We start from the raw sequence: 27,201 nt of genomic DNA on the forward strand, positions 1-27,201 counted from the left end.
GGACCCCGAGTGTGAAGTCCAGCATTTACAGGGTTGTTTTGTTTTTTAAATATTATTAAATGGTGGTGCGTGTTGTTCTTCCTGGGATGCGTTACTTTCAGGAGAAAATCGGATAGGGGGTTATTTCTCCATTATGGTGCTTCAGTTACCAGAAATGCGAGTGTGCGGCCTCCGATTCTGACGAAGCCACTAGAATGTTCCTCGTAGGGGAGAGTGTATGCAGAGTCTGGCTTTATGGAAGGGGACTCGGAAGGCTACAGAGCATTGCTTGGCACGCTGTTAACGTGATTAGCTCTCCTATAAAACAGCGTTGAATAGTTTGGCGAGTGTAACTGTTGTGTTTAGAGCCTCACTGTTGGGCACAGCGAGTTTGCATTTCGTAAGACTCCTCTTTCCACCCGGTGCTCTGATCTGGTTCCCTTGTTTCATTGCCCTCTTTGGGAAATAATTTGGGGAGCTTGAATTCTTCAGCCTTTTTAGCGGGGTCTACCTAGTGGCTGCTCCCCTTCTTTCGGCACACCATTGCTGCATACAATTCCCCGCTGCCAGTCCTTTCCTTCCTTCCTTCCTTCCGGATTTTGCTATATGGACCCGAAATTTTCAAATACATCCCTCGAAGTCATCTCCCTAGATCAAGAGCGTCTATTACTGTTAGCCAGGAGGATGTGATGCGTACAACTCCGTCCCCATCTCTCTGATCTTGCCTCTCTACCTTTCCGTAAGAGCCGTAGATGGCGTGGGAATCTTGATGCATGCCATTATTCTAGGCAGAAGTCTAGAAGTCTCCCAGATGCTACTGGACTACACTTCCCATCAGCCTTTGCTATGGACAGCAATGGCTGGGGCTGATGGGAGCTGGAGTTGCGACATCTGAAAGGCCCCTGGTTCCCCAGCTGATGAGTCTGTGCACTCTTATGCAGCTGAATTCAAAAAGCCCCAGCTGCCCATTTAGGGCAAGGGTGATCTTTCAGCAGGGGAAGAGGACAGGAGATAAGAAGGGTTATTCAAAGCCCTTTCTCCCCTTCGCACCCCTGATGGCCTGAGCCTCTCCTTAAAAGGAGGGGCACAGAATCCCTTGCCTGGGACTTAAAGATGCATTTAAAGCCATTTGTAACTACGCTCCTCTGTCGCCAGAATCCACTCAGTGGCTTTCCTTCACCGCCATGGGGACTAGAAACGGAAACTGCGTATGCCTCTGTTTGAGGGCTGTATCCCAGCAAGCTGTTTCTGCTGCTGTACACCGGGAACAGAGGTGCCTTTCTGAGCTTCATCCATCTCTCTCTCTTTCTCTTTCTCTCTTTCTTTCCCTCCTCTGTATTTGGCATGTTCTCTAATGCTGCCAAGCGTAGAGCTAATTTGCTACTAATTGCATCAATTATGTTATTAGCAACACAGCAGTAATATTGAGATCCTGCCATCCTGAGTTTTGGCCTGGGTTGACGGAAAACATAAACAGCCTTAATTCCCCTTGAAACTCTTGTGGGGCCCTGCCTTCCTTCCTTCCTGGGCCCCTTAAAGCCACCAGCAGAGAGCTTCACAGGAAGCAGAGTGGAATTTCTCCAGCTGGTAGTGCCTTTAAGCTGGCATCCTTGCCAACCCCGCAAAGCCAGGAGGAACGGCAGGATTCCCCCTGGGTCCTATCTTCCCCTCTGCCTTCCAGGTCCTCCAGGGGCAAAAGCTGGCGCTCTCTCGACTGTGTACCCAGCTGCAATCTATGGAGCCATAGCGATGGCTATTTCCTGCCTTTGGGACTGGAGAGAGACGCCCCCAAGCCATATCGCTGCCAGTGGCTTTGAGTGTCTTCCCAACCACTGTTGCACCAAGGAATTGAACCCTGAGGGAAGGGAACGCGCAGAAAGAAGGTGCTTTAGTAACTAAGTGACTCCTCTGGAGATTATCCAACTATCCTGGATGCAAAAGGGGTAGGGGGTACTGGAAGGTCAGCCCTGGCTTATTAGGGGTGTTTATGAGGTGCAACCCTTGGCTTCCTCCCGTATTAGTTGCATCCTTGAATTCACTCAGAGGGAGAAAAGGAAAGTGTTGGCAGCAAGGGAAACTTGCCCATCACCTCTTAAGTGCCCGTAGCCCAGCTCCCTCTCCTAGAGACACCAAATTGTGGGACAGTTTTCCTCTGCACCATGGCCTGCCTGCCATACAAAGAAAGTCTAATCCCATGGCTCTCAAGAAACGGAATTCGGAGAGTAGGGCTCACTTGCGTCCCCATCAAAGCCGGGACAGAGATTCTGGATGAATCGGGAGGGAAGGGCTGGGTGTAAGAAAGGAAATAGTGTGTCTCCTGGGGAAACTTAAAATTATTTTGCAAGGGGCTGGCTTGGGAAAGGGGAGGTGTTTTGTAATCCAGAGACAGAACTTGTTGTGACTTTGTCTTACGCCAAAACATGGGTGTTTGGTTGGGGAGACAGAGGCTTAGTACCTCCACAAAGCTCTGCTGTCTGCTATGATCCCCTTGAACATCCACCACCCATGCTAGGAGGCAGGATGTTTCTATTGTGTATTCGAGGGATGCGGCTGTTGTGGTGATGGGTACCGGCCCTTCATAGCAAGTGTCCAATAAAGGACCCGTCCACCTAACAAGGAAAACTCATGTTCCAATGATGATCTCCACGCTGCCCACTGCTTAACTTCATCGCCTGCCTGGCCCCCAGTTTGATCTGCCGTTCCTCTATGTAAAAGTGCTTTGTAAATAAGTGAAAATAAAATCAGGATGCGGGTGGGAGGGAGGGAGAGAGAAGGTAAACTTGCCTGGTCTTGTATATAAGCGTTCGGACGGGTGCTGGAAACCATCAGTAAAAAAAAAAAGCACAAATTGTTATTTGTCAGAGAAATTGCAGGGCAGCTAATCCTGCCTCTCCCCAGACCATTTGTAAAAGCTTCAGCTAGGGAATGCATGCGTTGTTTTCCCTCCCCTCCTTGAGCATACGCACAAGCAATCTCTCTTATATGATGCACACTTTAAAATATAGGATGGGGTTCACCGAAGGAGCAACATCAGCACAAGCCCTGCACGAGGGCGTGAGCTTGTGCAACAGGACTTTCCCCTCCCCTGGCATCTTCCAATGTTGACTGGGGGGGGCGGTTCAGGAGAGGGCCTCCCCACAAAAAATTGGGGCCCCCGGATAATTCCATCTGGCAAGGTTAATGTTTGTGCTGATGAGACATTCGCCATTTTGGGGTGTTGAGTTCCACCCATGGTGTAAAACTACTTTTCGGAAATGTAAAGTAGGGGATCCATTTAGTGTTTTGCATGTGTGTGTGTTTCCCCAGCTCCGAATTTCGGTTTCCCATGGCCTCTTGTTTTTTTTTATTTAAAAAAGGGGGGGGCAACAGAATCGTAGGCCTTTCTGCTATTGGATGAAAAGCTGCCCTGAAAAGGCCCTCTGAATTTAAGTCTCCAGTCACTGTAGATTGTAAAAAGATGAAGAAAAAGATGGTCTTCTGCTGGTTAAAGATCCGGCCATTAATGCTATGCATCTCATGACCCACACATTGGAATGCTCTACTTAGTATGTTTCTCGCCAGTATTTATTGTTTAAACCAGTATGTCATTACAACAATTATACTAAAAATAAAAGAAGACAAAAACCATGTTATCAGCAGTCTCAGTCTCTCTCTCTCTCTCTCTCTCTCTCTCTCTCTCTCTCTCTCTGTGTGTGTGTGTGTGTGTGTGTGTGTGTGTGTGTGTGTGTGTGTGTTTAAACCGCTAGCATCCACAAAACGATACACATTTTTTCTCCTGGTTTTATAAGAGCTGGACTATAATCAATAAAAAAATCAGGTATAGTAACATCTTAACATCTCACTCTAAAATAAACTCAGCAAATGTTTGCTGCAACCTTTGAACTACCGCAAGCCTGACTGTAACAAATTCGTGTTGGCTAGGCAGTACGCAGCATTGCAAATACTTCTATTAGGCTTTGGAATATAAAGAACAATAAAATAACTAGTGACAGCATTTTTACCCTACAGGCGCCAGAGGTAAACAGATGCTGTTCTACCAGTATAGTTTGATATCTCAGCAGCAAGAATGCCTTGTGAAAAGGACCGTCTCTTAGAAAGTACAAAGAGGGGGAGAATAATGAGTTCTGAATTGTCCCCAGATCTTTTTGAGAATATGCACATGGGTACAGGCCAAAGCAAAAGCCGACTCCTTTGCACCTTGTGGGATTCAATCTAACACCAACATTTGCTTTTTGCGATTATGCCCTGCTGTTCTGCTGACGCACAACTTCAGCTGCTCCCAGCAATTCTTGGGAAGCCAATTTGAAGGAAGTCCTGAATTGGTTGTAATGTTTCAGGTACAGAGCCCTGGCCGCTAGCCGAAAAGGACGCAGGGCAAAGCGCCGCGTCTGCACACGCACGCGGAGCGGTTTGCGCTTATGCGTGAAGCAACAAACCCAGAAGTAACCTGTTCCAGTACTTCAGGGTTTGCCGCAGACATTTGCCGGAATGGACGCTAGATGAGGCGGATGTTCGTGGAGATATTGCTGTAGTGATTAGGCCAAAATTTGGATCAGAGACCCACAGTAGTATATAATGCTCCTTAGGAAAACATTGGGTACTAATATTTGTCCAATACAAAACATGTCCATAGACAACTTAGTTTTTTTAAACTACTGGCTTGTATTCCCAACCTTATAGGGAAACTTTTGATACCTTCACAAAAAATATTTTGAATTGCTCATCACATCCTGGCAGATCCCCATTGAACCCATTTCACAGAGGCTGAGCCGCCTCACAAGATGCAATGGGCCCTCGTCAGAATCGGGACTTTGAATCCTGCTCTGCAAAAGACAATTGCTCAGATTCCCACTGCAAAAACTCCAGTGGTGGACCTGAACAAAGAATTAGGACCCTGTGCATGTGTTTAATTCCAAGTATGCCAACCTAAAAAACCCCAGAGCACATATTTATTACTAAAGTTCCCCCCTTCTCTGAAAAACACAACAAAACCCCACTTGTGTGGAATGTTCTTTTCCACATATACATGATTATCTTTTGTGAACTTGAAAGATAAAATGGCAGTGACGTCTAAAAAACCCAGCAGACCGTTTGCAAATTCATATTGTGTCCCCTTTCTGAAAAGTGATACTTTTCTGAGGGGAGTTGCAGTGAGCTTAGCATGTGAGCTGTCAGATCTCTGGTTCATGTAATCTTAGCCATGCACTCCCTTGATGACTTTGAGTGAACCTTTCTTTCAGCCTCAGAGCCTTACCTATGTGAGAATTCCTGAGATAATTTGTGAAATGCTTCGTGCCCCCAAATGGTGTATTGACAAAAGTTAAGAAATCTGGCAATTTCCAGGCAGAATCTTATAACAGGTCATGCATGCTCTCTGCCTGCCTCATGTTGGGTGGGCAATTAAGAACACGTGAATCTCACCCAGGGAAGCACAACTTACTTTTAAATTACGGAAAAATAGGCAAGTCCAGTCAAAGCAGTCTGAAAATAAAGGGATGCCCTCTTGTGGCTGAATTCTGTAGTTTAATGGTCTTGCATATCTTTCCTGCGAGGGCCGAGCTTAGGAATTCAGCCTTGAATGTTTTAATATACGGTACCTCCAGCTTTTCCCCAGTAGTGATGTATGGAAGTGAGAGCTGGACCATGAAGAAGGCTGATCGCCAAAGAATTGATGCTTTTGAATTATGGAGCTGGAGGAGACTCTTGAGAGTCCCATGGACTGCAAGAAGATCCAACCTCTCCATTCTGAAGAAAATCAGCCCTGAGTGCTCACTGGAAGGACAGATTGTGAAGCTGAGGCTCCAATACTTTGACCACCTCATGAGAAGAGAAGACTCCCTGGAAAAGACCCTGATGTTGGGAAAGATGGAGGGCACAAGGAGAAGGGGACGACAGAGGATGAGATGGTTGGACAGTGTTCTCGAAGCTACCAGCATAAGTCTGACCAAACTGCGGGAGGCAGTGGAAGACAGGAGTGCCTGGCGTGCTCTGGTCCATGGGGTCACAAAGAGTCGGACACGACTAAGCAACAACAACAAAGCTTGCCTGACTAGTGAATCCCATGGATCTCTGTGTGACTTTCCCCCCAATACACATGCATTTTAATCAGACCGCAAAGCTAGAAGGACGTCATCCTTTTATCACATCCTTTTATCATCCTTGTTCCAAGGGCAAACAGAGAACCATCGTATCGGGTGGCTAAGAATTGTGCCCAAGGCAATGCAAGATAGGCAGGTCAGACCATGGAATTGGACCTAGAACTCTGGCACATATAAACCCACTAAAAAGTGAAAGTGGTGGGCAGGGGGAGGGGGAGGTTTGTGGGAGAGCCACTGTTTGCATATACTGTGGGGTTTTGTTCTCTAAATAAATCTTACGCTTTTGCAGATACATAGTTTGCTGGGGTTTGCCTGTTGTATTTTGCTGCTGTGTTTAGTTTGCTAATTTGTGTTTTAATAGATGGACCCGTGTCGCTTTTGTTCTTGGTTTTATATTTGTAAGCCACTTTGAGCAACTGCCATGGGGTGGGGGAGAAAGAAGCATATAAATATTAATAATAATAACACCGTATTTTCCTGTGTATAGGATTATGTTTTTTGCTAAAAAAAATCAAGCAAAATTTTGGGGTCCCCCAAAAGCTCAACAACTCAAGAAATACTGATTTCTTAATTTTGGGTTCAAAAAAATAGGGATCGCCTTATACATTAGGTCATCTTATACACAGAAAAATACGGTGGTGGTGGTGGTGGTAATAATAATAATAATAATAATAATAATAATAATAATAATAATACAATTCACCCTGTATAGACTTACCCTACACATCTACCTTAAAACTGCACTCTTGTACAGTGGTACCTTGGTTTATGAACTTAATTCGTTCTGAAAGTCCGTTCTTAAACCAAAACCATTCTTAAACTGAGGCGCGCTTTCCCTAATGAGGCCTCCCACCACCAGTGCCCTTCCACCATTCGGCTTCCGTTCTTAGACCAAGGTAAAGTTCTCAAACCAGGACATTATTTCTGGTTTTGCGGAGTTTGCAAACCGAATCGTTCTTAAACTGGATCGTTCTTAAACCGGACTGTTCTTAAACCGAGGTACCACTGTACACACTTACCTAGGAGTAAGCCCCATCGGATTCTGAGGAGACATGGTCATGCAGTATGTCTTTCATCACTGGCAAAATGAAGGAAGAACATGGTAATGTCATGGTAAGACCTTATCCTAGCATCTAGGGTTGCGATCTCTGCAGTTGGGGCGGGTGTTAATTGGGGTTAAAGAAGAGTGAGAGTCAATTAGGGAGAGAAAGTTGGTGCAGTGCTTGGAAGAGGAGAAGAGACGAAGCAGTGAAAAACTGGAGAGGAAGTGGTCTGGCAAAGAAGGAAAAAGAGAGAAGGGAACAAACCAGTTAAGTGTAGGCAGCAGAAAGTAAAGTGAGCTCCAACCAGCCAAGAAGACGAGGCAGAAGCTGCTACCCAAACAGCAGCCATTATCAGACATCATAACCTACCTCAGGGGTTCCCAAACTGTGGCCTCAAGCTTCGTTCAGGTGGTCTTTGGATTTGTGACTGAACACGGCAGATGGCACATCCATTGTATTAAATACTCTCATTGATTTTTGATTGCCTTTTGATTGTCTGTTTCTTATATATTGCCTGGCACTTATAAAATATATAAGAAATGAAAGAAGCCATCAAAAGGCAATTAAAGATTGTGCAGCAGCTAGCATAGCACGTTACAATCGCTACCAGAGGCAGAGAAATAATTGAGTGGTCCACAAAGACCCTCAGCAATTTTCAAGAAGTCCGTGGGAAAAAGAGGTCTTGAGAAACCACTGACTTACTTCACATCATTGACCCAATTAGCCAAGCAATTCTCTGGGCCCAGTGACCGGTAATTGATTAAGGGTTGGGACATTATTTATTAATAGTTACAGTTGCTCATTTATTGGATGAGTCTAGTTGTCCTCTAATTTTATGAGATGCTTTGATGCCCTTTGACTCTTTAAGTGATTGGTCAAGATCCGTCCTGCCTCTTTCCCGATAGCAAGAGCCTTGAACTGTTTACTTTCCCTTCCCACTTCCTATAAACCCTTTGTCTCCATCTGCTAGGGCAGGGGTCCTCTGCCTGGTTCCCTGTAACCTCACTTCTTGCAGTGATGGAACCGCCAGAAGGCCCTAGGCGTTGGACCTCAGTGTCCGGGCTGAACGATGGGGGTGGAGACAGTCCTTCAGGTATACAGGACCAAGGCCATTTAGGGCTTTAAAGGTCAGCACCAACACTTTAAATTGTGCTCAGAAATGTTTGGGCACCTCATTTTCAGCCGTGGGCGGGTCCACCGTCCCTCAGACCATGTGGTGGGCCAGACTATATTTTGAAAAAAATAAATGAACGAATTCCTATGCCCCACAAATAACCCAGAGATGCGTTTTAAATAATAGGACACATTCTACTCATGTAAAAACATGCTGATTCCTGGACCATCCGTGGGCCGGATTGAGAAGGCAATTGGGCTGCATCCGGCCCACGGGCCTTAGGTTGCCTACCCATGTGCTAGGGTCTCGGGACAAGCCTGGGCACCTGAACCACAGAGATATTTGGGCCCCAAATCTGACCCACATCAGGCACCGTTTTAGATAGGAACACGGTTCAGCTCAGACATGCCTCTAGTGCTTTTAGTGCTCTTATCTCCTTTGCATGTGGTCCCTATAATGCAGGCATAGGCAAACACAACCTTCCAGATGTTTTGAGACTACAATTCCCATCATCCTTGACCACTGCTCCTGTTAGCTAGGGATGATGGGAGTTGTAGTCCCAAAACATCTGGAGGGCCGAGTTTGCCTGTGCCTGCTATAATGGATAGGATATCCAGTGTTGGTGGTTATTATTATTTTTTCTTCTTAAAAATAATTTTATTAGGATTTATAAAGAGAAAAACAAAGCTTAATATCACTTTTTTTGTCCAAAATGAAAACATTGATCTAAATACGGTAAGAACATAGAAAAAAAGACAGAAAAAGAAAAGCAGGAAAAATAGAATAGAATATTTCCTTTAAAATATCTATTTCGGAGGGGAGAGGTAGAATGGTAGTCATTATGTGACATTCTGAATGTGTATGCTTATGTCCTTTCCTAGTTCTAAAATTTAAATAATTGAAAATTTAAATATCCCTCTCTGTGGGGGTTATTTGGTGTTTCTTTTGACCATGTCCAAACTGATTTTTTTTTTTTATCATGACAGCCAAGTACAAGATTTGTCCTAAATCCATAAAAATAAAAATTGCTAAAAATATTCAAAATTAAAAGCTTCCTATTAATATGGGGGAGATTCCCCTCCCCCCCCCCGAATAAAGTCCGCAGCTGGTTCTAGCAGCTGTACCCCAACCAATACTGTTCAAGCGCGAGCCAGGGACACTTAGTACTATTTGTATGTGGAAGCATCCACGTCACAACTTTTCGGCTGCAGCTCTGCAGGAATGGCAGATGCAGCCTTCGCTAATCCCTTCCCTCTGAGAGCACAGGACCAAAAGAGAAAACTCATCCCATTTGTTAATCCCGCTGTCCGTCTGCTGGCTTGCTCAGGGGGGACTAGCTCTACAGAGCTCATCTCTGCACATACAAATCCAAACACGGTGGGTACCCTTTTGCCTTCCTGACCTACCTGCACTTCACCCAAGCGGCAGACAACACCTGCTTGCCCTGGCTGCTCATGCCCATGGGCTGACAAACCCACATCAGATCAAGTCCCTGCCAGGTTTCTGGACGAAGCCACTGGGAGCTCCTCCACCAAAGGGATTACAACCATGTCCTCTGTACACAATTCATCATCAAATTCAGCTGCTGTAAAGTCTTGAATGGCCATGCTTGTGCTTCCATGTACTTGCCCCTCCCTGCCGTCGCGTTTCAATCAAGCCCTACATTTTATCTGAGACTTGGATTGGCACAGGGATAAAATGAAACTGCCTTGAACTCTTAGTGTAGTTTTTCACCTGTATGTTATATGGCTTTATGGGCCTTATATATGTACTGCCAGAGCACTTCTTCTTTAAATGTAAAAAGGTAAAGGCACCCCTGCCGTACGGGCCAGTCTTGACAGACTCTGGGGTTGTGCGCCCATCTCACTCAAGAGGCCGGGGGCCAGCGCTGTCCGGAGACACTTCCGGGTCACGTGGCCAGCGTGACAAAGCTGCATCTGGCGAGCCAGCGCAGCACACGGAAACGCCGTTTACCTTCCCGCCAGTAAGCGGTCCCTATTTATCTACTTGCACCCGGGGGTGCTTTCGAACTGCTAGGTTGGCAGGCGCTGGGACTGAGCAGCGGGAGCACACCCCGCCGTGGGGATTCGAACCGCCGACCTTTCGATTGGCAAGCCCAAGGCACTGAGGCTTTTACCCACAGCGCCACCCGCGTCCTTTAAATGTACAGGGGTATATTCTCCACCTCTGGCCTGCAAGTGAGTGAAGTTCCGTGAGGACGGTCTATCTGGAATGTTTCTTCACTGACGTACGATTTATTTAGGACATTTATGGTGTGTCCTCCCTTCCTTCTATCGTGGAACAACAACAACAACAACAACAACAACTTTTTATTTATATCCTGCCCTCCCCAGCCGAAGCCGGGCTCAGGGCGGCTAACAACAATAAAATAATACAACATTCTAAAATCATTTCATTATAAAATTAATTCAAATCAAATTGATGGCAACCATTGGGCTAGAGTTCTGTGAAGATTGCCAAAGGAGGGGGTCAGGCTGTGTCTTGGCCAAAGGCTTGGTGGAACAGCTCTGTCTTGCAGGCCCTACGGAAAGATGTCAAGTCCCGCAGGGCCCTAGTCTCTTGTGGCAGAGCGTTCCACCAGATCGGAGCCACAGCCAAAAAAGCCCTGTCTCTGGTTGAGGCCAGCCTAACCTCTCTGTGGCCCGGGACCTCCAAGGTGTTTTTGTTTGAAGACCGTAAGGTCCTCTGTGGGACATACCAGGAGAGGCGGTCCCGTAGGTACGAGGGTCCTAGGCCGTATAGGGCTTTAAATGTTAAAACCAGCACCTTAAACCTGATCCTGTACTCCACCGGGAGCCAGTGCAGCTGGTATAGCACCGGGTGAATGTGATCTTGCAGCGAGGACCCCGTAAGGAGTCTCGCTGCAGCATTCTGCACCCACTGGAGTTTCTGGGTCAGTCTCAACGGCAGCAGTACAGTGGAACCTTGGTTCTCGAACGGCTTAGTCGCAGAACAAATCGGCTGCCGAACGCCACAAACCCGGAAGTACTTTTTCCAGTTTGCGAACGTTTTCCGGAAGCCGAATGTCCGACACAGCTTCCACTTGAGTGCAGGAAGCTCTGCACCCAATTGGAAGCTGCGCTTTGGTTTTTGAACGGTTTCGGGAGTCGAATGGACTCCCTGAACGTATTATGTTCGAGAACCAAGGTTCCACCGTACAAGGTTTCTCTGGCAGTCTCCCTCCAAGCACTTAGCAGGCCCAGAGCAGTTTAGCTTCAGCAAGGTTGCTGCGGCAAGTGCCCTCAGACCACAAAACACCAGGTAATGAGGACATGTCCATCTGAAACCCTGGCTATTGCAAGGACCATGTGCTCTTTCAGTCCCAATCAATTTCATTTCCTTCCAAGTGTGAAAAGTCACCAACCACTTGTTCCGCTTCGTAACTGACTAAATTTTAGCCACTAATATAATAAAAAGGTAAAGGGACCCCTGACCATTAGGTCCAGTTGTGACCGACTCTGGGGTTGCGGCGCTCATCTCGCTTTACTGGCCGAGGGAGCCGGCGTACAGCTTCCGGGTCATGTGGCCAGCATGACTAAGCCGCTTCTGGCGAACCAGAGCAGCGCACGGAAACACAGTTTACCTTCCCGCTGAAGCGGTACCTATTTATCTACTTTTACATGCTTTCGAACTGCTAGGTTGGCAGGACACTAATATAATACTCGGATGCATATGCAGAGCAGGGAGAAAGAAGCTTGCTCCATCCTCAATGTAACAACCTTTTCGATATTTGAAGATGGCTATCATGTTCCCTCTAAGTCTCCTCTTCTGCAGGCTAAACATACCCAACTCCCTCACCCGTTCCTCAAAAGGCTTGGCTTCCAAGACCCTTGATCATCTTGGTCGCCCTCCTCTGCACACGTTCCAGCTTGTCAACATCCTTCTAAAATTGCGGCGCTCAGAATTGGACACAGTACTCCAGGTGTGATCTGACCAAGACAGAATAGAGCAGAACTATTACTTTCCTTGATCTGGACACTATACTACTGTTGATGAAGCCTAGAATAGCATTAGCTTTTTTTGCTGCTGCGTCACACTATTGACTCATGTTAAACTTGTGGTCTACTAAGACCCCTAGATCCTTTTCACGTGTTCCTCATCTTATATTTGTGTGGCTGGTTCTTCCTGCCTAAGTGCAGAACCTTAGATTTGTCCCTGTTGAAATTCATTTTGTTTGGGCCCAGTTCTCGGATCTGTTAAGGTCATCTTGAATCCCAATTCTGTCTTCTGCGGTATTAGCTACCCGTCCCAGTTTTGTGTCATCTATAAATTTGATGAGCGCTCCCTCAATTCCTTTGTTCAAGTTGTTTATAAAGACGTTGAACAACCAACGGGCCCTAGACAGAACCCTGTGGCACGCCACTTGTCACTTTTTCCTCAGGATGACGAGGAACCATTAATGAGTACTCTTTGGGTTCGGTCAGTCAACCAGCTACAAATCCACCTTAGAAGTACAGTGGTACCTTGGGTTACATACACTTCAGGTTACAGACTCCGCTAACCCAGAAATATTCCCTCAGGTTAAGAACTTTGCTTCAGGATGAGAACACAAATCGCACAGAGGCAGCGCGGCAGCAGCAGGAGGAGGCCCCATTAGCTAAAGTGGTGCTTCAGGTTAAGAACAGTTTCCGGAACGAATGAAGTACTTAACCCGAGGTACCATTTTACCTCATTCAGTCCACATTTCCCAACTTCTCTGCAACAATATAATGGGGGACTTTGTCAACAGCTTTACTAAACTCAAGATACACTGCACCCACAGCATTCCCCTGATCCAAGTTTGTAACTTTGTCAAAAAAAAGGAGAGAAATGGTTAATGGTTTTTTTAAAAAGGTATATTCTGTCTTTCCCCTCCACAAAGGAGTTGCCCAAAGCAGATTGTTGGCTAAGAAGAAAACCCAAAGCAGCTTACAAATATAATAACAAAGACAACAACAACTGCAATCCAACCATTAAAACACAAACTACTGAAATAAAAATAAATGTTACTTTCAGCATCTTTCCCTTTAGTTCAGGTGTGGGGAACCTTTGCCTCTCCAGAAGTTGCTGTGCTACAACTCCCATCACTCTTGGTCATTTACTACGCTTGCTGGGGCTGATGGAAGTTTTAGTTGCACACGTCTACTTTAGATCTTCCCTCAGCTAAATCTGTCTGTCTCCTTTAATCTGTCTTTCTGTGCAGGCAGCAGTGTCTATAGGCCTAGTCCAACAAGTATTCCACCCTCCTCTCAGGGGATCAATTGTTGTTGTTTAGTTGTTTAGTCGTGTCTGACTCTTCATGACCCCATGGACCAGAGCACGCCAGGCACTCCTGTCTTCCACTGCCTCCCGCAGTTTGGTCAAACTCATGCTGGTAGCTTCGAGAACACTGTCCAACCATCTCGTCCTCTGTCGCCCCCTTCTCCTTGTGCCCTCAATCTTTCCCAGCATCAGGGTCTTTTCCAGGGAGTCTTCTCTTCTCATGAGGTGGCCAAAGTATTGGAGCCTCAGCTTCACGATCCGTCCTTCCAGTGAGCACTCAGGGCTGATTTCCTTAAGAATGGATAGGTTTGATCTTCTTGCAGTCCATGGGACTCTCAAGAGTCTCCTCCAGCACCACAATTCAATAATAATAATAATAATAATAATAATAATAATAATAAATTTTTATTTATATCCTGCCCTCCCCAGCCGAAGCTGGGCTCATGCAAAAGCATCAATTCTTCGGTGATCAGCCTTCTTTATGGTCCAGCTCTCACTTCCATACATCACTACTGGGGAAAACCATAGCTTTTACTATGCGGACCTTTGTTGGCAAGGTGATGTCTCGGGATCAATAACATGCTGCTATCGAATTCTCCCAAAGCATTATGGCAGGGGAGCTGAACTTCGTTCGGCCTGAGGACCATGTTCCTTCCTGGGCACCTTTCTGAGGACCATATCCCACTGGTGGGAAGGTGCAACCACAAATGTGAATTTTAAGATGGGCTAGTTGTTTTACACTGTTTCTTCCATTTAAGGAAACAAAGATGTAGTCGAACCAGGCCAAAACACTTGGGCCAGTGAGGGATGTGGTCTGGGGAGAGGGCATGTGGCCTGAGGAGTGTCCCAGAGGCCAGATAAATAAGGCCTGGAGGGTTGCATTTGGCCTGAGGTTCCTTATCCTTGCATTATGGGAACCAAGCAGATGCAAAAGTTTCCAGGGATGAACCATATGAACTAGCTATGTGTCCTGGGGGCGGGGGAGCTGTGAGTCCACAAACCCCTTAAATCAGGCAGTTAGCAGGCGATGACAATGGCTTACTATCCATGCCACCAGCCACACAAGATCACCAGAATCCTGCCCTTTGCAGAGAGGCAAATCCAACGTGTTATCTTTAAACGATGTGTTGGGCCCCAAACTATCTGGGACAACTCTAAGGTTGACTTGGAAACGATGAAGTCCGGAGCAAAACCAGAGGCAGGATCTGCCCAGATGCTGAGGTCCTCTAACAACACAAAGTTGGGAGTTTTGGGGAATCCACTGAGCCAGAATGGCACACAGATAGCATCCCCAGCCAGCCTGTCCCCAGAAAACGCACCACAAGCCAGCCACTGTTGACACCCATTATCAATATTCTGCCTATTCTCTTTATCAGGCGGTTGCAAAAGAGAGTGCCGTTTCTGTATTTTGAGAGGTGGGGGCTTTCTGTAGGAGGGCTCTTATTAACAACGCAAAAAAGATGGCGAGAATAGGGAATTTGTGGCTGTACCTTTTTAGTTGTTGAGAATCTTGGGATATGAAATATCCTAAAGAGCGCCTTAGTGACATTGACATAAAACGCAGAAAAATGCTCAAACGGTTCAGGATAGCAAGTGAAAGGAAGATCAGTACATTTTGGGGGACTTGAATAAAATATGGGGGGCCCCAGGTAACCGCCACCTCGTATAATAATCGATCACACGACACAGCACACACTTACCATCAACTTTGGGGGGCCTGTCCCCCTCAAATATTTTATGGGCTCCTATGTTAGGGGAGATCCAGTTAACATCGAAAGCATCCCGCCTGCGCTAGCCTGCTACTTCACACCGGGAGAGTAAACACGGACAAACTCACCTGCTTCAACAGCGGCAGCGACGAAAAAACCCGAAATGGAAACTATATACAGTACATATATATTTAGATAGAGAACACTTTCCAAATACGAATCCAAGGGATTATATAACCAGCTGCGCCAGTTTGTCGCATCTGTGCGATCGTGCAGGGAGAAAAACGGGCAGGAAGGAATGCAAAGCGCTGCACGGGTTAGGGAGGTCGGGGAAGAAAATAAAAATTGCTTTCCTCCCGGAACAGGGAACGCGGGACGCGAGATGTTCCAGGTCAACCTGACACTTCGAATCAGCTTCACAGCCCAGGGAAGACCTTGCGGGGCAACCGGGGGTCAAAGCTGAGAAGGTGTGTATTAACCGATTCTGGTGGGTCATTTTGCAAGATTCCCAACAGGTCCGCTGGAATCGTGTTTCGGGGACCCGGGCGCGGGGTGGCGGTGGGGGAAAAGAGAGATCGGGGAGCTCGGTGCCGCTGGGGGGCGCAGCGGGACCTCACTTGAGCAAAGGTTACAGCGCGAGTCCTGGAGGCATGTGCCCGGGCGCGGGAGCGAGCGCCCCCTTCAGAGACCCACAGGAACCCTCCACCGCTCGCGTGCCCTGCTGAGAAAAGTGCTGTGCTGCCTTCTTTAAAAAAAATATTTTAAGGTATTTATTTTTATTATTTGCTTCCCGGTCACCCCCCCCCCCCCGTGCAACGAGCGGAATCGCGGCTTCCTCTTCCCTTGCACGGATTGCACCTGTCCCGCGATCCCTTGCACCCTCGCGGAGGGTGGGGAAGGAAGAGCCCTCTGAACCCGTCCCACGTGCTATTTCGCAGCCACCCGGCCCGGGCACGGGAGGGTTAAAGCCGGCGAAGTGATCCGCAGCCGAGCGTGCGCTGAGGCTCCGTACGGGCGCATCTCTCACTTCCCCAAAAGCCATTGCTGCGTGCCCTTCCGCCATCGGGTTCCTAACACAAAATAAGTGCCCGCTCCCTCCTTTTTTCTCTCTTTCCCTTCCTCCCCTCTTCCGTCCCCCCCGCCGTCTCGAGGCAAAGGCGAAGGGGGGGGGCTTCAGACCGGATCTCGCCCAGGATCCCCCCTGCCTTTTCCGAGGGGGAGAAGAGGCGACCGGAGAGAAGGAAGGGGGACAAGTCCCTGACTCCGGGATCCCACCCTCCCCTCGCGCAGAAAGAGGAGGAGGGAGGGGGAGGTTAAGCAAACCCGGAGCTGGCCCAGCAGGACCTACTTTCCTCTCTGAAAATGGCTGCCTCGGTGAACACTTTCTGTTCCATTCCTTGAAGCCCTTCGTTGTGGGTGGGTGCGGGGGGGCGGAAGCCGAGCGGGGGGGTTAGAGGCCAGCCAGCGATGCTGCTTCGGAGCCCCCTCCTCCTCTGAAGCTGAGGATTAGGGTGCAAGCGGGGGAGGGGAGGAGAAGTTTAGCGGGGGGGAAGAAAAGAAAGGAAGAGGAGAGAGCGAAACAGGAAAAGAAAGAGAGGAGGCCTGGAACAGAAGGTAGGGAGGAGGCTAACAGCGGGAGGGTTGAGGTGGTGGTGGGGTGGGGGGGAGAGAGAGACGAGAAGACCCCTCCCCAGCCGAAACAAGGGTGTGTTGGTTGCAAGCCACCCTTCCGAGGGAGGCTGCGGCCGGGCGTGTTTAAGCTCCGTTCCGTGTAGCAAATAATAAGAAACGAGGATGGTGAGCTGAGGCTCCGGGTTAGTTTTAGTTGCGTGTGTCTTGCCGGGAAAGGGAATCTGCGCGGCGGGGGAGAGGCGAGGAAAAGTATGAACGTTCCATCGGGAGGGAAACTCTGAACGTTCTATTTCAGCCCCCCCCCCCCCCGTCCACTCTCCTCCATTCGCTCTCTTTCTCCCTCCCCCCACCCCCCGGGAGCCCTCAACGTTCCATCCGGCCTAGAAAGTGAGTGTTCGAAACGTTCTGTTCGGGGCGCCTCCTGCTAAGAGCAAGGGGGGTAAGCGGGAGGGTGCAAGGGGCGGGCAGGCGGTGGTGGGGGACGGACGGGGGACCCCGAGAGAGAATCCCGGAGGCAGAAGTGAGCGAGGGGACGCGCCGGCAGAAAGGCCTTCTCCGTCGGATGCGGCTGCTTGAAGATCAAAGGCAAAACCGGAGCTCCCTTTGTGTGTCGTCCTAGGGATCTTTGCTGCTTCGCTCTTCTTCCCTTTGGGCTGATTTTGGAACCCTGAACTGCCGTGGTGGAAGGAAGCAAAGCTCACCCGTCCCCTACTCTCCGAAGGGGGCTGGGCGGTCTCTTTTTTCCTGGGTGGAGAGAGCCTCGGATATTGGAACTAGCATCCTTCCCAAACCTTTTTGTTTTGTTTTGTTTTGCTTGTTTTATCCCTCCTTCGCTCTCCGGGTGGCTGTAAATAAAAGTCCAGCAGAAATATCTATATATCTATATATAGTTTTTTTGTTTTTTTTTAAAGGAAGGGAACAAATGCAAACCCTTCCTTTTCCTCCCTTCGTGATTTTTTGGATAATGATTTGTGCTGTATCTTGCCGATGGATTTTGCCGGGTGAGGAGGATTTCTGGATCGCCTTGTAGAAGAGAGGTAGGTGAGGACTCCCCATTTTCCTAGATCTAGAAAAAGGCAAGCGAAAGACAAGCCCTAATCTCTTGGCCTTTTTTGAATGTCAAATGTACCGAGGGTGCATTTATGTCGGGATTTTATGTGGCATTCTGGTGCATGAGAAATTCTGTTGTGTAAAAGCAGTTGGGGAAGAGAAGGTGGTGGAGGGCCGCTGGTAGCAAGCCTACTGAATATATTCCCCCCCACCCACCCAAGAGCCTAGGCCTCTGTGTTTCTTTCGCCTTTATAAATTAGTGATTGGGAAGGGGAAAATGGTTTTCACATCCTTCCTGTTGGGAAGAACAGAGCTGCCTTAATTTTGGGTCAAAGGAGGACGTATTCGCCTCTTTCCCTTGCCCTAAGAAACACAAGTATCTATTGGTATGTTTTGCACAATGATGGAATCCGCAGGGAACTGTATTTGTTGTGGACCAAATCTGACTTCTCTTCTTGTATTGTGCTAAAGGGGGATGGAGGGGGGGGGGAAAGTGTTTGTTAACAACTCATTGGAGCTTTGTCGTTATTACCCCCCCCCCCACTCCCTCCCTTTGCCAGCTTTCCTTCCCAAGCGTCCCCCATCTCCCCCCCCCCCACCTTACATTCAGTTTCGCTTGGGATTAAAAGGTAGCTTTAATTTGGTAGATTGCAAGGAGAGACAACGTCACATTACAAATAGGTGTTTCTCTCGACAGGACTGTTGCATTGTGAGGTTTCTCGAAGGCTCTCTAAGGGCCCCAATCTGATTGCAAATGTTTCTTACACCAACACCCCCCTTTTAAAATGTAGGGGGCGTCTTTCTTTTGAATTAGGTTAGGGTATGGCATTCTCCCTCCTAGAAACAAAGTGGCAAGGCCTACTTTGCCCAGAATGCAGCCTGCATGGGATTATGGAGGAGTCCAGAGGGATTTGCTGAGAGATTGGGGGGGGGGGATGTTGAAGAGGAGAATTGTGTTGGCATATTCTCTCTCTCCCTGCCAGTGTTCTTCTAGCTCTAGGTGATAGCATGCTTGGAGACAAAGCTGGGATTGGGGGTGGGCAGGGGTGGTGCTTGCAATGGCATCGCCAAACAACTCCTTTTTTAAGATGCTGAGATCCATATATGCAGTTGGCTGCTGTTGAGGAGCAATTGCAAAATTTCCTGTTCTGTTATAAGGGGGCCTGGGGTGAGTGGCAGAGTCTGGCTGGTGTGTTTTGTGCCTCGGTGAAATACAAACACCTTCCTTCACCCTCTGGCTGTCAGAGAGGGGACTTTGTGGGCCACACCTGTTGCACACACTCTAAACCAGTTGCCTCTCCGAAGAAGAGCAGAAACTTCTCGTTTTCTTGACAGTGGGGAGAGAGAAAGAGAGCAGCTGAACGGCAACTGGCTTTGCGAAGGGCAGTGATACATGTGTGGCCCCTTTCATGCACAGGTGGGCAACTTCAGGCCCTTCAGAGGCTGTTCAGACTGCGGCTCCCATTGCCACTCTTGACCATGGGCCATGCTGGCTGGCGCTGATGGGTTTGGGGAGTCCAGCAACATCTGGAGGGATGCCTCTCCCCCGCTCTGGTTTAATAAGACATTCCACATCAAAGGGCAAAGCTCACCTGCAGTGTGCTGCGTGATCCAGATGGCGATTTAAAATCCTGTTACTTACATTATTTAGTTACATAAATATATATATTTTCAGCGAAGACAGTGCTCCTACCAGGGATTGCTGGATCTTTGATCTTGCTGCACATATCTTGTTGCAGCAAACTCTGCAAAGGGTGTGTTTTTGCAGCTGTGGGAGATTTGCAGTTGTCACTAATGTTTGGTTACCCAAATAATTACAGTACTTTCTTATTGTGTGAGGTTGCCTCAAATGGTGATAATAGAACCAGAACTTCTTGCAAGGGGAAGGACTTCTGTGTTTGCATCAGTCGCACTTGGGACTTCCGAAATGAATTCCGCGCACGCTTTAACCCTTATTGCTTAAGAAGCTCTTTATATCATTTGATTTCCTTGTGTAACTGCTGAGTTGTAATGATAATTGCAAGAAGAGATAAGAGATGGATTTGCCCCTATTGCCTCACTGTCAGCCACCAACTTTCATTGAGGATCAAAAACCAAAGTGTCCAGTAAACTCCTTGCCCTAAAATAGAAATATTTTTGAATTTCTCAAGAAAACCAGGAACTCCTACCTTATTTTTTGTGACTACAGGCCTTGCCTCAATCCAGACCTGTTAAAGCTGTATGTATGCGTGTACACTAAAATCTAGGGTCCCCAAGGTCAGCTGTTGAGGCAGAAGGTTTGAGCTGAAGCCTAAAAGATCTTGTTGGTAGCTGGTCACTGATCTGTTAACCAGGCAAGAACTGATGAGGAGGCTCCTAGTATTTCGACTTTACTGGGCCAATCCAGATGTTTCAGATTGCCTGGCAGTAGCAGGGCCTTGTGTTACTCTCCATTCCCACCTATGCCTGTTGAGAGCTCCAAAGGCTAAGCTTTTGCAGATCTAGGTGGCTTGCTATGCTAGGTCTTACTTCCTGGTTCAAGCCCTCGGATCCCTGATTCATAGATCCCACCATGAGGGTTTTGTCTTTGTTCCAGGCCTCATCTACTGGGCCTTTCAAACTTGGCCACTGCAAACACCTGTTGCCCCATCATAGAATTTTGCACAGATTATACCCACCCTATATCCTCGCCCCCCTTAATGGGTTTTTAATTTATTTTGCTTTCCCCATTTTGTAAGTTTTGGGGGTGAGCGAGGGTAGTTTGCTTCTTCATCTTAATTTATTTCCGTGAGCCTGTGGAATGGATTGCCCTTTTCATTTTATTTATTTAATTTTTTGCACAGGTGAGGCAGAGGTAGATTTGACAAGGGACAAGGGCTGCTTGGCAAGGCTAAATAGGAGCATTGAATCGACACTCAGTGCTTTGTCCAGTAATGTGTTTTGCCTTTTTGGGGGCGGCAAAAGTGTACCATAGGAAGGGCTAGAAGGAGCAAATGGATTTGGTTTGAGATTTGAGGAGATTCTAAATTCTGTTTTAGCACTTATTTTTCAGTGTGGCTAAATGGATTTGAGGGGAAGTTTTGGCCCCTCCGGTCAAAGTTCTAGCTGGCACGGCCAGGGGTTGGGGATGATGCGAGTTACAGTCCAACAATTCCTGGAGGGCCACAGGTTCCCCACCAATGGGCTATGTCAGTGCTAAAACCAGCTAATAGTTGCGGCTTCTCATCTCTCCGTTGCCTATGGGGAGATGTGAAGGCAGGGGATTTCAGTTTTGTGTTGAAGATCTTGTCACCACAGTATCACAATTCCTAGTTTTCTGTAGTGAGGGTGGAGGGGGGGGGAGCTGTGAGGTTTATACTAGCTGAAGTATGGACGTAGACGTGTTGGTCTCTAACTTTATTTGTAAAATGCCACAAATAAATAAGCCAGACATCCAATTGGCTTCTTAAACAAGGGTTACAGTTGCCAAAATGGAATACTGTTGCCACGTCGTATTTTTCAATAATGACTTTTTGGTTCCTGAAATTTGTTCTGATTGTGTAGATGAAATATAAAGGATAGAATTCTACATGGTGTGCTGCTAGTGTGTGAAAACGGTCAAGATCCAAGGATCCCCCAGGCAGGCACCTCCGGGTGAGGGAGACCTTCCTGGTGCCCAGCCATCATTGCTTGGTCGCAAGTGGCTGATAATGAAAGGTAAAGGGACCCCTGACCATTTAGGTCCAGTCGTGGCCGACTCTGGGGTTGTGCGCTCATCTCCCTTTACGGCCGAGGGAGCCGGCGTACAGCTTCTGGGTCATGTGGCCAGCATGACTAGGCCACTTCTGGCAAACCAGAGCAGCACACGGAAACGCCGTTTACCTTCCCGCCGGAGGCTCCTAGTATTTCTACTTGCACTGGTGTGCTTTCGAACTTCTAGTGGCCGATATCCAGGCGCAAATGCGCCTGGCGAATTTTGAACGCTGGTCACATCCCACCCTTTAGTTTAGTTACAGCTCTGAAGATAGCTGAAGCTATAAAATAATAAAACAGTTTTTTTAAAAGTACATTACAAAACAGTACTAAAAAGGAAGGTCAGTGGCCGTTTACTAATAAAAGCAGATGGAAAAATTATAAGGCCTGGGCAATTTAAATTTATTAAAGTGTATTTGAGTGGAGGCAAAAGCATAAGGCTTGGCACCTGGAGTTTGGATTTGATATCCCACTTTATCACTACCTGAAGGAGTCTCAAAGTGGCTAACATTCTCCTTTCCCTTCCTCCCCCACAACAAACACTCTGTGAGGTGAGTGAGGCTGAGAGACTTCAAAGAAGTGTGACTGGCCCAAGGTCACCCAGCAGCTGCATGTGGAGGAGCAGGGAAGCGAACCCGCTTCCCCAGATTACAAGTCCACCACTCTTAACCGCTACACCACACTGGCTCTCACTGGTGTGATGCTCGGACGAGAGAGTTCCTTAATTGGGGTGCCACCACTGTAGAGGCCATTTCTCTGATTACCACTCATCTCAAGAGGTGAGCTGTCCAGAGACCAGCCTCTGGAGACAAATCTTGGGCAAGTTTTGTGTGGGAGTTGGCAGCCCTGAAGATGATGAACTAAATTTCCGAGTAGTCTTCAAAGGTAGCCCCATGTGCAAAGCATTGCAGTAATCTAACCCGGAAGTTACCAAAGCATGAATAGTGATGCCAATACACAATTGGATTTCAAGTCCAGTACGTAGGAGCACCATCTCTTGCGGTGAAAGCTTTCAGCCTTTTGTGGGGTGGTATGTGTGTACGGCACTGTGGGTTAAACCACAGAGCCTAGGACTTGATGATCGGAAGGTTGGCGGTTCGAATCCCCACGACGGGGTGAGCTCCCATTGCTCGGTCCCTGCTCCTGTCAACCTAGCAGTTTGAAAGCACGTCAAAGTGCAAGTAGATAAATAGGTACTGCTCTGGCGGGAAGGTAAACGGTGTTTCTGTGCACTGCTCTGGCTCACCGGAAGCGGCTTAGTCATGCTGGCCACATGACCCGGAAGCTGTACACCGGATCCCTCGGCCAATAAAGCGGGATGAGCACCGCAACCCCAGAGTCGGCCACAACTGGACCTAATGGTCAGGGGCCCCTTTACCATTACCTATGTGCGTACTTTAAAAAAAAGTTTGCTTGTGATTTAACTCTAGATTTGATGCCCTCATCTGAACATCAAGGATCAGGAGTTGCACAGTCTTTGGTCTTCTTGAAACCACCAAGCTGGATTTCCAGACCAGTTTTTGTACGGGAGTCTTTTGAGAAGTAGCAACAGCGTAATGCAGAACCTTTTTGAACCTTTCTGAGTCCCTTGACCAACTACATTCTTTCTGCGGCACCCCGTGGGGCTCAGGAGCCCCACTTAGGTCACCCCTTGCCTGCGGAGCCAGCAGCCCCTCACCCATTTTCAAACACCCTCCCATGTGGAGTGTTCCCTCAGCCTCCTCTCCTCTCCCCTGGCCAGCCCCAGAGACACCATTCGCCTGGGGAGTTTGCAGCCAGGGCTGCTGCAACAAACAGCTGTGCGGGCCTTAGGGAGGCAAGAGATACAAGAGGACATCAGAGAACAGAGAAGAAAGAGGCACAGAGGCCAGGGTTGCCTGTGACACCCCTGACCATCATTCAAGGCACCCCAGGGTCACAGCACACTGGTTGAAAACCCCTGGTGTAATGTAAAGCAAGTGCATGGTTGAGGCTTGTGGGCTGTAGTTTGTGTATAGACTTGAGGTACAGGGCACTCTCAGCATAGAGATTTCTGAGTACCAGAACTGAACAGAGCTCAACAGTCCTTCCACGCAAAGTTCCATTTTTGCTTATCCCAAGCTTTCTTAATTTCATTGGTCTAATATGGGGGGGGGGTTCATATTGTTTTTGCAATAGTTAAAAAACTGGGAGTTGGAAATCCTTGGCGATCTATTACATGTCATCCTGGTAGCTATTGCATGTCATCAACCTTACCATTTGCCCGTTCCTGAAACAAAGGCGTATGTGGCTGAGGCAGAGGTTTCTTCTTTTCCTCGTAGGCCTGAAAGGCGTGACTTGCTTTTTTGCATTGTGATTTTTGTTTTCCTCCAGTCATAGATATGAATCCTAGATGCCCTTTGACATGGTGGCTCTGGAAACCATCACTGTGCCATACCCAATATCCCCATTTTTCTTCAAAGTCAATAAAAACTCCTGTCCTGTTGTGAAAATACTTAATACTCTGTGCCGCTGAAAGGGACATACACAAGTCCGTTAAAAGATACATATTCAGTCACATGCAGCGTTCAAAATTTGCCAGGCACCTGGCTATCAGTGGCGCTGTGGGTTAAACCACAGAGCCTAGGACTTGCTGATCAGAAGGTCGGCGGTTCGAATCCCCGCGACGGGGTAAGCTCCCGTTGCTCGGTCCCTGCTCCTGCCAACCTAGCAGTTCAAAAGCACGTCAGAGTGCAAGTAGATAAATAGGTACCGCTCCGGCGGGAAGGTAAATGGCGTTTCCGTGGGCTGCTCTGGTTTGCCAGAAGCGGCTTAGTCATGCTGGCCACATGACCCGGAAGCTGTACCCGGAAGCTCCCTCGGCCAGTAAAGCGAGATGAGCGCCGCAACCCCAGAGTTGGCCACGACTGGACCTAATGGTCAGGAGTCCCTTTACCTTTACTATCGGCCACATGTGACCAAGTGAAGTTGCCCAGGGGCCAGGATGCCATCAAACGTCTCTACCATCTGGAGGTGCATGTCTGGGGATCCTTGGATCTTGACCGTTTTCACACACTAGCAGTGCATTCTGTAGAATTCTATTCATTATATTGTATCTGCACAATCGGAATGAATTTCGGGAACCAAAAAGTCCTATTGAAAAATACGACTTTTGAACCGTCTGGCCCCAAAATGGCAACTAGGTAAGGCATCCTGTTTTAGCGACTGTAACCCTTCTTTAAGGAGCCATTTGGCACCTAGCTTATATATCTGGGCCTTCTCGGTAGTGGCACCCTCCCTGTGGAACACCCTCCCACCAGATGTCAAAGATAAGAACAACTACCAGACTTTTAGAAGACATCTGAAGGTAGCCCTGTTTAGGGAAGCTTTTAATGTTTGATGTATTACAGTATTTTAATATTTTTTTGGAAGCCGCCCAGAGTGGCTGGGGAAGCCCAGCCAGATGGGCGGGGTATAAATATATTATTATTATTATTATTATTATTATTATTATTATTATTATTATTATATTCTAACACTGGTCGCGTGTTAAGGTCAAACCAACATCTACTGTACGAAACAGATAAGAAGGTGTTAAACATTGCAAATTGGCCAACCGCGTGTCTGAACAAACCCTGTTTTAATCCTTAAAGCAGTGTTTCCCAAACTTGGGCCTCCAGCTGTTTTTGAACTACAATTCCCATCATCCCTGACCTCTGGTCTTGCTAGCTAGGGATGATGGGAGTTGTAGTCCAAAAACAGCTGGAGGCCCAAGGTTGGGAAACACTGCCTTAAAGCAAGTTGTGATCTACAAAGGCCACTTCACATGTTGCATAAATGGTTTTCGTGTAGTCACTCCACAACATACGTAGTTATGTTGTCATAGAAGATTGTTGAAACTCTTTGATCAGCACCTTGATAATGCATTCCTGTGAGCCTCTGCTTGCAGGTATTTCTCATTGCATTCAATGGGCCTTGCTTACAGTTTACGGTTGCAGCCTGAGTGCATTTGCTACTGTGTTGGCAAAAGTTGGCACTGCATAAAGAACCAGCACATATATAGATAGTTTTATTTGTATGCTCAAATGTTTAAATGTACCGCATATTTCGCTCTATAAGATGCACAGACCACAAGATGCACCTAGTTTTTGGAGGAGGAAAACAAGAAAAAAAATATTCTGAATCTCAGAAGCCAGAACAGCAAGAGGGATCGCTGCGCAGTGAAAGCAGCAATCCCTCTTGCTATTCTGGCTTCTGTGATAGCTGCACATTTGCTCCATAAGACGCACACACATTTCCCCTTACTTTTTAGGAGGGAAAAAGTTAGTCTTATAGAGCAAAAAATACGGTATGTTCAAACCATTGCTCAAGGTGGCTTGCGGCATGAGAATAATAATCACCTAATTACAAACGTAACAAAATTATTAAACGTAACAAAATTATTAAAAATCAATAAATCATGAAAAGTACATAGCCAAGTTAAACAATTTCCACATAAATCATCATAAGATCTAAAATAAAGATACAAAGATTAGTATCAATTACAGCAGCGACAACACCCCAGCCTAAGAGTCTATTCTGCAGCCTCAGATTTTGTAGCTGGAGTCAGTCCGGGCCCTGGCTTCCCAGGCCAGTTGGGGAAAGGCCTGCAAGGAGGGGAGCAGGTCTTCCAGGACTCGCAGCCAAGATAAGTCTACTTGTTACTAGCAGCGTTGAAGCTGTTGGTCAGTTAGATTAATTTATTTAAGATGCCCCTAATTAATCATCCATCAGACTATTAAAGGTAAAGGTACCCCTGCCCGTACGGGCCAGTCTTGCCAGACTCTAGGATTGTGCGCTCATCTCACTCTATAGGCCGGGAGCCAGCGCTGTCCGCAGACACTTCCGGGTCACGTGGCCAGCGTGACAAGCTGCATCTGGCGAGCCAGCGCAGCACACGGAACGCCGTTTACCTTCCCGCTGGTAAGCGGTCCCTATTTATCTACTTGCACCCGAAGGTGCTTTTGAACTGCTAGGTTGGCAGGCGCTGGGACCAAACGGCGGGAGCGCACCCCGCCGCGGGGATTCGAACCGCCGACCTTTCGATCGGCAAGTCCTAGGTGCTGAGGCTTTAACCCACAGCGCCACCCGCGTCCCATCAGACTATTAGAAATGGTTTAATTATTTTTAATGCAAGGACTTCACCAAAATGTAAGGAGGGAACGCTTCCTCTTTTAAAGATGGTTTGTGATGTGGTACGTCAACATGTTTGTGTCATCCATAAAATGATGGAAGAATTAATATTTTTTCCAGGACGAGTTTATATTTATTCAGGGATACGAAGGTGTGTTTTATTAAGAAGCATCTGTTTCAGTCAGCTAAAGAGTTCTTTAACTGTGTTGTGGCCTTCCTAGAAGCTATTTTAGGCTATGGGTCAAACAGACCTAGAGGTTTTGTGCAAAAGACAACTGAAGTATTGCAGTTTACAGTCTAAGAAGCGAGGCAGGTCCAGCCTGGGGGCGGGGGGAGGCAAAACAGGCATTTTTCCCTCTTTTCCCCCCTTCCACTAAACTTGGCAAGGGGAAGGCTGGATCTTTGGGGCTGGGTTCCCAGGAGGGGCAGGCTTTGTGCATCCTTCTTCTCTTCCCTGTGCTTTGGGAAAGTTT

General features: G+C 47.6%; 1 protein-coding gene and 1 long non-coding RNA gene across 14 annotated transcripts in view; one reads left to right on the forward strand and one right to left on the reverse strand.

Moving 5' to 3' along the window:
* Positions 1-10,546: 10,546 nt before the first annotated feature.
* Positions 10,547-15,462, reverse strand: LOC144326898 (uncharacterized). Its single transcript, XR_013391783.1, has 2 exons — positions 15,334-15,462; positions 10,547-12,184 (listed from the first exon to the last, which is right to left on the reverse strand). It is a non-coding gene; the product is annotated as an uncharacterized LOC144326898 (long non-coding RNA).
* A 120-nt stretch (positions 15,463-15,582) lies between these two features.
* KMT2D (lysine methyltransferase 2D) overlaps positions 15,583-27,201 on the forward strand; it is a 111,751-nt gene continuing 100,132 nt past the window's right edge. For 5 of the 13 annotated variants that reach the window (XM_028712261.2, XM_077923999.1, XM_077924001.1 and 2 more), the window contains exon 1: positions 16,833-17,874. The gene's annotated coding sequence lies outside the window, so the exon portion shown is untranslated. The other 8 variants (XM_077923992.1, XM_077923997.1, XM_077923991.1 and 5 more) reach the window with 4 other exon arrangements.

This window comes from Podarcis muralis, chromosome 2 (assembly GCF_964188315.1).
Source record: "Podarcis muralis chromosome 2, rPodMur119.hap1.1, whole genome shotgun sequence".
NCBI classification, from domain to species: domain Eukaryota; kingdom Metazoa; phylum Chordata; class Lepidosauria; order Squamata; family Lacertidae; genus Podarcis; species Podarcis muralis.